The sequence below is a fragment of the Haemaphysalis longicornis genome, unplaced genomic scaffold, assembly GCF_048455015.1.
Source record: "Haemaphysalis longicornis isolate Haplotype H1 unplaced genomic scaffold, Haemaphysalis longicornis Haplotype H1 scaffold_7, whole genome shotgun sequence".
Lineage (NCBI taxonomy): Eukaryota > Metazoa > Arthropoda > Arachnida > Ixodida > Ixodidae > Haemaphysalis > Haemaphysalis longicornis.
The window spans coordinates 95,542,261-95,550,564 of record NW_027526422.1 but is presented as its reverse complement, the minus strand read 5'-3'; the positions used below and the strand labels follow the sequence as shown (position 1 = coordinate 95,550,564).

The window sequence follows — 8,304 nt, the reverse complement described above, 5'->3', positions numbered from 1 at the left end:
ATTAGAATAGAGCGCAAAGCCTGTGGCATCGCAAGACGATCAAGAAGCCCCCGAGAAGAGTGATAGAAAGTACTCGAAGAAGGACATCAAAAGGAGGGGAGACAAGGATGGATACATGAGAGAAGGGGCGGGGAGATTCAAGAAAAGACTAAGTAGAGAGTGCAGTGATGAAGGAGGGGAAAGAGGGGAGGGAGACGTGAAGAACGCTGACCGGGAGAGAAAGCGGGTGCGGGAGGGAAGGCAATTCACCACCGCTGCCAGCAAAGACCTGGGCTCCCCTCGCGAGGAGCGCTTTTAGTCCTAGCTGGGATCAGTCTTAGCTGGTGCCTTGGCCCTGTGCTTGGAGACGACCTCTCGCCGCTCTTCACCCCGCCTTCTGGGAGCCGCCCCAGACCACTCTTCTTTTTTCTTCGTTTTTTTTTTCTTTCTGTACGCTTGCTTCGGGGGTTTGTGTCCATATCCAGGAGAAAGGTCACGGCGCCGACGGCTTGCTCGTCCCTGAGGTGAGTCATCTGAAAGATACGAAGGTTCTTGCTCTACGAACGAACGACCCTTGCGGACGAAATTAGTTCCTTCGTGTACCATGATTGCGCAATACGACGCGTTTATCGGTCTGATTCTGTACTATTTGTAAAGCTTTCTGTTCCGTGCTTTGGACGGGTATTTAGCGCTGAATGTGTGCTCTTTGTAATACAAGCACTCTCGGTGGATTAAGGACGACCTCTACACCATTTATGACGCTATATGCGCAATGAAGTTGTCCTTGAATATTACGCGGAATCTGCGTGTGTCCAAAAATGTTTTTTTTTTTTTTTTACGGGAACTTGCATCTCGGCTTAATTGACGTGGTGCAGTTGAAGCCGAAATAGGCTTGCAACAACCATTACTGCCCCGGACAATTATTTGCATATCTTATGGGCGTTGTTGGGCTCCTTGCGATTATTTGCGGGGTACCTTAGTTCTCACTTGTATACTGATACAAAGAAAACTCGTGCCATTACTGTAATACCGTTTTCGGTTTTTACTTGCTTCTAAACATAAACGCTTGGGGAGCTATAAATAGCCACCACACTTCCTTCCTCCGTTGATTAGCTACTAAATTTCAGGGACAAATTTTATTCTGACCTTAAGCGCTGAAAGTTCCAGCCCCCTACAAGAATTACTTCAAAATTTACATTGTGTGGCCCCCTTTGCGCTTCTCGTTTTCGTTGCTGCTAATCTTAATTTTTCTGTTTTCCCTTGCATTTATAATTTTGTCCAGTTTTGTCCTAAGGCTCCCTTTTTAATTCGAACTTTAATCTTTCATCACGGCAACGACCGGAAGCGCACAATATGTTACCGCCATTTTTACAATCGTAAATCACGGAGTCCGACCTTTATTTGAGTAAAATACACATCAGTCATGTAATAGACGCACTACCTCTGTCCGTTGCATTTGACATAGCGAATATCTACAAAAAATTGCTACCAATCTTAACGCTGCTATAACATCGCGCCAATAGCAGATGACGGACTTCGTAAAGGGTATACCAAACGTTGAGGAGAAAAATAAGTCACAAGGCAAAAAACGAACACCGCTGTTCTATACACCTCAATGGGTATTGAGGGGTTATTAGCATTGCCACAAGGGCTCGATAGACTAGTCCATGTAGCCGACAATATAACTTCGACGAACGACGATGTCGAGCATACGATTTGGCTCAAACGTTATTTCGCAGTAGTATTTCGCAGTGCGAACATGACCGTCTGCGCTTCCACAGCGCAAATCCAATTTTTTAGTCAGATGTGTGCATGTTATTGTCATTAACCGAATTTCCTTAATTGGTGGCATAGATAGTCACTCCAGGGCGTTGCAGTGAAGCTGAACTAGGGGATTGCCTCAGAGTGTACCAGCAAAATTACGTTAATATAGGAACCACGAACGGAGTCATGAAAGCTTGTTTAATGCATTCGCTTGGGCGTCAGTGGTGAGAGACTGGCCTGTCTAACAGGCGTTGTAATAATTAGGCTCTAGTTATTGTTTGATCTTTGGGTCTGCTCTTTTCTTCACGTACTAATTTGTTTTCCGGGTAGAAATACTTTTGGGCTTTCGTCCCTTTTCATTTATTTGTATTAAGTGGAACTGGTTTGTTTTTCCAGGTTATTTTTGTTTTTAAGGGGAACTAGAAATAAAAAAGACCTGGAAAGTTAAAAACAAAAAGGGCAGGAAGCGAATGGATTAATGATCTTTGTCGGTGGTGCCGGCAGTAAAAAATCCAAGCAGCCCGTAGAGTTTAAGAAGGTACACTATATAAGCTTGAAACTACATAAGGCGACGATTAAACCTCGATACAAAATTAACCGTTTGACACAGCATGCAGGAAGGCAGAAAAAAAGTACTAAAGACTCTGTCATCTGTTTGATTAATGCATATTCTGAAACAAAGCATCAAGGCCCCAGCCGTCGCTTCATTCTTAGGCGTGTCAGGGGTGACAGCAGCGGCACTAACTTGGTGAGTTCGAACGCGCGCGTCACAGAGCAAAATTTTAAACTGTAATATGTTACGCATGTCGAGAAGGAAACTACACAGTGAAGGCCCGTAGTATTATATTTGTAACCCTGTGCTGTTCCTTCCTTCCATCCCGCGGAGCAGGGAATGAGCTCTTCAAAAAATAGAGGGTGGAGGAAGCAGGACATGAGAAGTAGAAATAGTATTCTTGACCAAAGTCGTGCCAAAATGTCCCTCCAAAAGTAGGCAAACAAAAGAATGTTATCTAAATTCCAGTTTACGTCTCAATAGCAAACGCAAGCATGGGAACCAAATGAAAGTTTCATCGAACATTGCTAAACAAATTTAATTGACTCTATGACCACCTGACTTGAGGACGCTGTTTTGTGGGGCGTTCGTAAGGGTATGCCGAACAAACACATGCTAATGCTTCATGGCCTAAATTACACCGAAATACACTTTTAGAAGGAAAGAAAGAAATATGTTTTTTGTCAAGTGTGCATGCTCAAATCATTTTTAGGCCTTCTTCGAAGCAAGCCTAAAATTGGATGCGATACAAAAAACTAAGTGACGAGTCACAGCGCAGCTCAGATGTTCCCTACTTTACCATTTTTTGTCATTAACTTTATTTTATTATGTACTTCTTTCAGTTGTTTCTTGCAATCAGTGTGCCCTTTTTTCGTGTTACTATGAAGCTGTAGCAACTTCGATGTATGCCCCCCTTCCCACCCCCACCCCCCCACCCTTACGTAATGTCGTCGGGGCCTTAAGGTGTAATAAATGAAATTGAATTTCAAAGTCAATTCACGAGCCTCCCCTACAATGTCACACCATGTTATGTAAATCCACAGTGCGTTGCCAGGGAACGCGCTCAGAACTGGGCAGCTATGTGCCTGTCTTTACAGTTGTGCAGATATCTTTATTGCATGTCACCAGGCACGAATACGTCTTCTCAGACAACCCACAAAGGGAAAAGGCGTTTTAATTTCGCAAACATTAATTTTTATATTTAGATGCTTCTCTGTGCGTTTTTTTTTTTTTTTTTGATGTACTCAGCGTTCTCAGGTCAACTGGACATATTCTGGTGACAGTGAAAACGGTTTAGAGACATCCTAAACCATTACTGCGATAACCGCCAGCTCCATCGAGTCCCTGCAAAGGGTCCGAGCAAAGCCGATGGGAGAATACTGCGGCGCGTGGAGTCGAAGACATTTATGTGTCCTGAAGAAGCAAACAATTTCGACCCTAAAATAGATGGGTGGTGTGCGCACTGCGGGAGGGTGTACGATACCTTTCACAAGGTGTGGGCTTGTCATAAAAATCCTGCTTTATCCCCCAACCACTCCCCAGAGAGGTATAAGAGGCGGCCATGCTCAATTTCTTGGTGCTGGAGTCCTAAAGGACTATAGATCAATGGGCGAAAGCGCCGGCGTCGACCGATGGGGTCCCGGAATAGGGACAACACCTGTGCGGAGGGCTACATGCCCTTACTCACTTTTATTCTCATAAAATAAAGTTTTCCTCGTCCTTCTCCGAAATGCCGTGGTTACCAGTTATGTTTTCGCTGTTCACTTCTTCTCTCAGAGAAAAAGCTTCCATAGTACAGGTCTAAACCCAAAAGACGCGTCGTCCCCTCAATCTGACCTTCAAACTCAACCAAGGTCAAGCCAGCACCTCGTGCGGTTGCGCAGCGAAAGCATCTAATCGATCATTTGTTTCAAGGCAAGGGAGTAAGAGGAGGCGAACAGAGGAAGAGTAAGGCATGGCCGGGCTAGAGCGGCGGCGCGCGCCGCCACTCTAGCCGCCGCCCTAGCCCGGTGCCACCGGCGCACCGCCGCTCCAGCCCGGCCATGAGTAAGGGTGCGTATAGCATCAGAAAATGATACAAGGAGGCGCTGCCTGCGTCCAAGTTTACTGCTGTTCGCGCTTTTGTCTTGCGGCGCAATCGTGTGCGTGGACACTCCACGCTCTCGGCATAAAAACCGTGCTACCGCTCGGCAGACGTGGTTTTACCCCGTTCAATAACGATGTTTTTAACAGCGGAGCTATTGTTGCTGGCCGTAATGTGTGCAGCATCATAAAAAAATCCCGGGTCATAGGTATACTCCCACCGTTTACCGCGTACGTGAGCACGCGCCTTACGAGGAGCTTCTGGCATCGTCCAGGCTTGCGCGTGGCGCTCGCAAAGAATACCAAGAAAACAGTTCACGTGCGTCCGTGCCTCAAGAGGGAGCACAAGATAACTCGCGCTACAGACGCCCAGTTCGCGAAGCCGCTTGCCGCCGGTTATAGGGCGTGCTGACACCTTCAACTTTGGGAGAAATGTGAAAGCCTGTGGACAAAACGATCCGGGCCCGCCCGTCCCGCATGAGGAGCAGGACGATATAAATGGTTATGACGACGATACTGCCACCACAGAGAAAAGTGACGCCGGAACATATAAATAGTTTCAAACTTAATGCAATGCGTGGTGGTGTGTCCTTCAGTGCTCATGTAGAAAGAAATCCTGCAGCAGCTTCGCTATTGTTCAAGCCTTGGGCGACGTAGTGCAAGCTTCGACAATTTTTTATTGTTTTCATGGCACAATTATTCAAGATAAAGGCGCGGTAATAGAACTGGATCGCACACGTCACGTCGCGGCCATCGAACGCATGTATGTGCTTTTGACATGACATCCTAGGTCAGAACCCAGGCAACCAACTGCGTTGAATCACATTTAGGTCTCGGTTAGAAGTACTCACACTGTTGTCTCTATCAGCTTCGCGAGTGGTTCCAAGTTTGCAGGTTGGTTTAAACCATCTTCTTCGGCAGCTCGGCGACAAATTCATTCTCTCCAATCCCAGCCGTGCCAAAGTCCGCCCCTGCGTAGCTACATAACACGTCTCGATGTCGCTTGCGCTTATTCTGGTCGGTGATGACTTCTCAGTGTTTAGCAGCCTTAGGTGACCAAGCTTGTGGCTTTGCAGAAGGAAAGTGAACGCTAGGAGTGGACTTTAAAAAGTGTTTTCAGCTTTCACGGCCACGTAAGGGTGGTAGTAAAAGTAGTCACGCTTGTTGGAGAAAACATTTGTCAACATTTTCTATTGTCTTGCAGTGTCACTGTATTGTAGTCTGCAATTCCCGTTTTCTGTTAGCGCTGTAGCGACTTAATGTAGTCACAACCTGTTAATCTGCCTATCACGGCGGTAATCATTTCATGTTTTTGGAATGCCTCGAGCCTCGATCTCCTTTATTAGTGCTTGCTTTTGTCTCTCCTTACTACCCTACCATTTTTATCCGGTGGTTTTTAACAGCGAAGCTGATTAGCTTATCGTAATTTCTTATGCCCGACGTTAAAAATACCAAGAAACTGCTGAGCGCGATCACGTGAGCACGGGCCTCGCGGTGACCGCCCGGCAGTTAACAAAACCATGCAAGGAAATGCCGAGCGCTCGGGTGTGCGTGCCTCGCGACGACTGCGCGGCGTCCCCTGCCCACGTTCGTCAAGCCAAGCATACCCACTTAGTGAGAAGGGCCATGATTGCACCAACTGCCCGGCAGTTAAAAAAATTGGCCGCGTATCTGCTCCTTTCGTTGCAAATGCCGTCAAAAGACGATAGTCTTTATCGGCTTTTGCGAAGTAAATGCCTCCCTTCGCTTTCCCGCTCACCTCTCATGTTGTTCCTCTTGCGTCGCGCTCCTCCCAAGGTAAAGACTACAAAGGTTTGCTTCAATCATTTTAAATTTCCCGCGTTCCACTGCTCCAAACCGGGTGTCTCGATGCGAAAGCTGCCGTACGGCGAAGACGCTCGTTAATCGAGGCGCCCTACTTCAACGTTTATAGAACCGCGTTTCCCTACTCCACGTGCGTTGCAAGCAGAACGTGGAACCTATCTAGTGGAACCTTGCGTAACTGTTGCCGGTTGATTTCTTAAAATGGCGCCAGAAGCTATAGTGGCGCGGGCTACAGCAGGCGACGGCGGAGTGAATTCTTTTTCTGCAGTTGATGAAGTATTCAATTTCGCAAAAGTCTAGCATGTTTGATTTTTTTTATAAAGGAACACTGCAAATACAACTTCTGTATTGATTTGTTGTCTCATATTTGCGTAATGTCTTGTTCTTCTTCAACAATGTTGACAAGTATGAACATTGCACCGGACATAGACGGGTAGATTTAGCAATGACTATATAAGACTATTGCGCAGGCATTGTTTTGCTTTGGCCGGGTGGCTGAATCGAGTCACAGACAGACAGACGGACAGACAGACATACAGACATACAGACAGACCAAAATTTCTGGGTTGAAGTAGCCCAAGAAAGACTATCGTCTTTAAACAACCAAGAAAATGTCGAGTGCTCGTGTGTGCGTGCCTCGCAGCGACCGCTCTGCGTCTCCTGTGCACGTTTGTCAAGCCAAGCATCCCCACTTAAGAAGATTGGCCAAGGTTGGCGAAAAAAAGCTCCAGCGTTCGTCGTAATCGGGGCAACACTTGCTCGGAACGAGAAAAACACGCCATAGCGTACGCCCCTCCACCCCTCGAAGGTGATGTGCAATGATTATCATTAGCAAAAAAAAAAAAAAATGAAAGAAGCTCACACTTATAGCAACAAAGACGGAGTAAATGTTGTTGCGGCAGCGAAGAAAAAGCAAATCGGCTGCAATCGTGGACCTTTGTGATGGTCGTAAAGTTTCGTACAGCTTCGCTGCCTTCAAGTCTTACGCGTTAATGTGAGCTTCCTTCACCTTCTTTTTAATTGTCATCGTTAAAGCAATATGACGTGTACTCTTCATTATTCGAACACTCGCCCTCTTGGTTATGTACTTGTATATTTTGCCTCAAATATGTCTGAGATTTTTTTTGCCCTTCATAGTGCTGGCATGTATTAACCATGGCAGTAAGTTTGAAATAGTCTTGTCTATATCTATACTTCTTGTGCACTAACATTTCAATCGTATGTTGTCCGGGCAGTCGAGTCGTGTGAGCCTGCCTCGATGTTACCTGCCGCAGTGGCGCAGTGGCTAAGGCATTGTGCTACTGAGTCCAAGGACGGGGGTTCGATCCCCGGCAGCGGTGGCCGTTTTTCAGATGGAGACGAAAAGTGAAAACGCTCGTGTGTCAAGATATCCGCGCGCGTTAAAGATCCCTACGTGGTCCAAATTAATCCGGAGCCCTCCCGTACTGCGCGCATCAAAGCCTAGGTGTAACTTCCGTGCGGGACTTCCCAAAATAAGAAAAAAAAAGTCAAAATCGAGTGCTGTGAGAGGACCCGAACAAAATCTTCACGTTCACGAATACCAAGAAAGACTATCGTTTTTAATACTCTTCCCACTTTTTGGAACCTCAGAACCAGCGTACAGCTTCCTAAATTTTTAATAATATAGCGGGAACGACGACCGATCGGCATGCCAGCGCCTTATCACGGTGTTCACCGGCGAAATAGGCGAGAGTACGCGCACGCGCATAGAACTATCTGCTGCGCGGAGCGTCGTCTGCTCCGCTGATCTCCTTTGTTTTTTATCTTTCAAGGCCGTTTTGCTACTCCCAAAAGTAGCTAAGCAGCGTAGGACACAAGCCTTTTTTTTAGCGTAAGCTACACTGGGCGAGGTTGAGCAGTTTCGCGTGGAACCCTGAAGGGCCGTGCTACGCACGCGCGACGAGCATTGGATTGGATAGATTTGGATCGTAATGGATTGGATCGGATTAAATCGGATTGGATTGTATTGGATTAGAAATCCAATCCAATTGGAGTACGGGTGTGCAGAGAATTGGGTCTGCACATTCACCGGTCTGTGCATTCCAGAGGAGTGACGTCATAGCCTCGGCAGACGCACTGGC

The 8,304-nt window shown here is 46.7% G+C and overlaps 1 protein-coding gene across 1 annotated transcript in view; it reads left to right on the top strand.

Moving 5' to 3' along the window:
- The first annotated feature begins 325 nt into the window (after positions 1-325).
- Serca (ATPase sarcoplasmic/endoplasmic reticulum Ca2+ transporting SERCA) overlaps positions 326-8,304 on the top strand; it is a 160,503-nt gene continuing 152,524 nt past the window's right edge. Inside the window, exon 1 of the mRNA XM_077678082.1 lies at positions 326-503. The gene's annotated coding sequence lies outside the window, so the exon portion shown is untranslated. The remainder of the gene's footprint in view (positions 504-8,304) is intronic.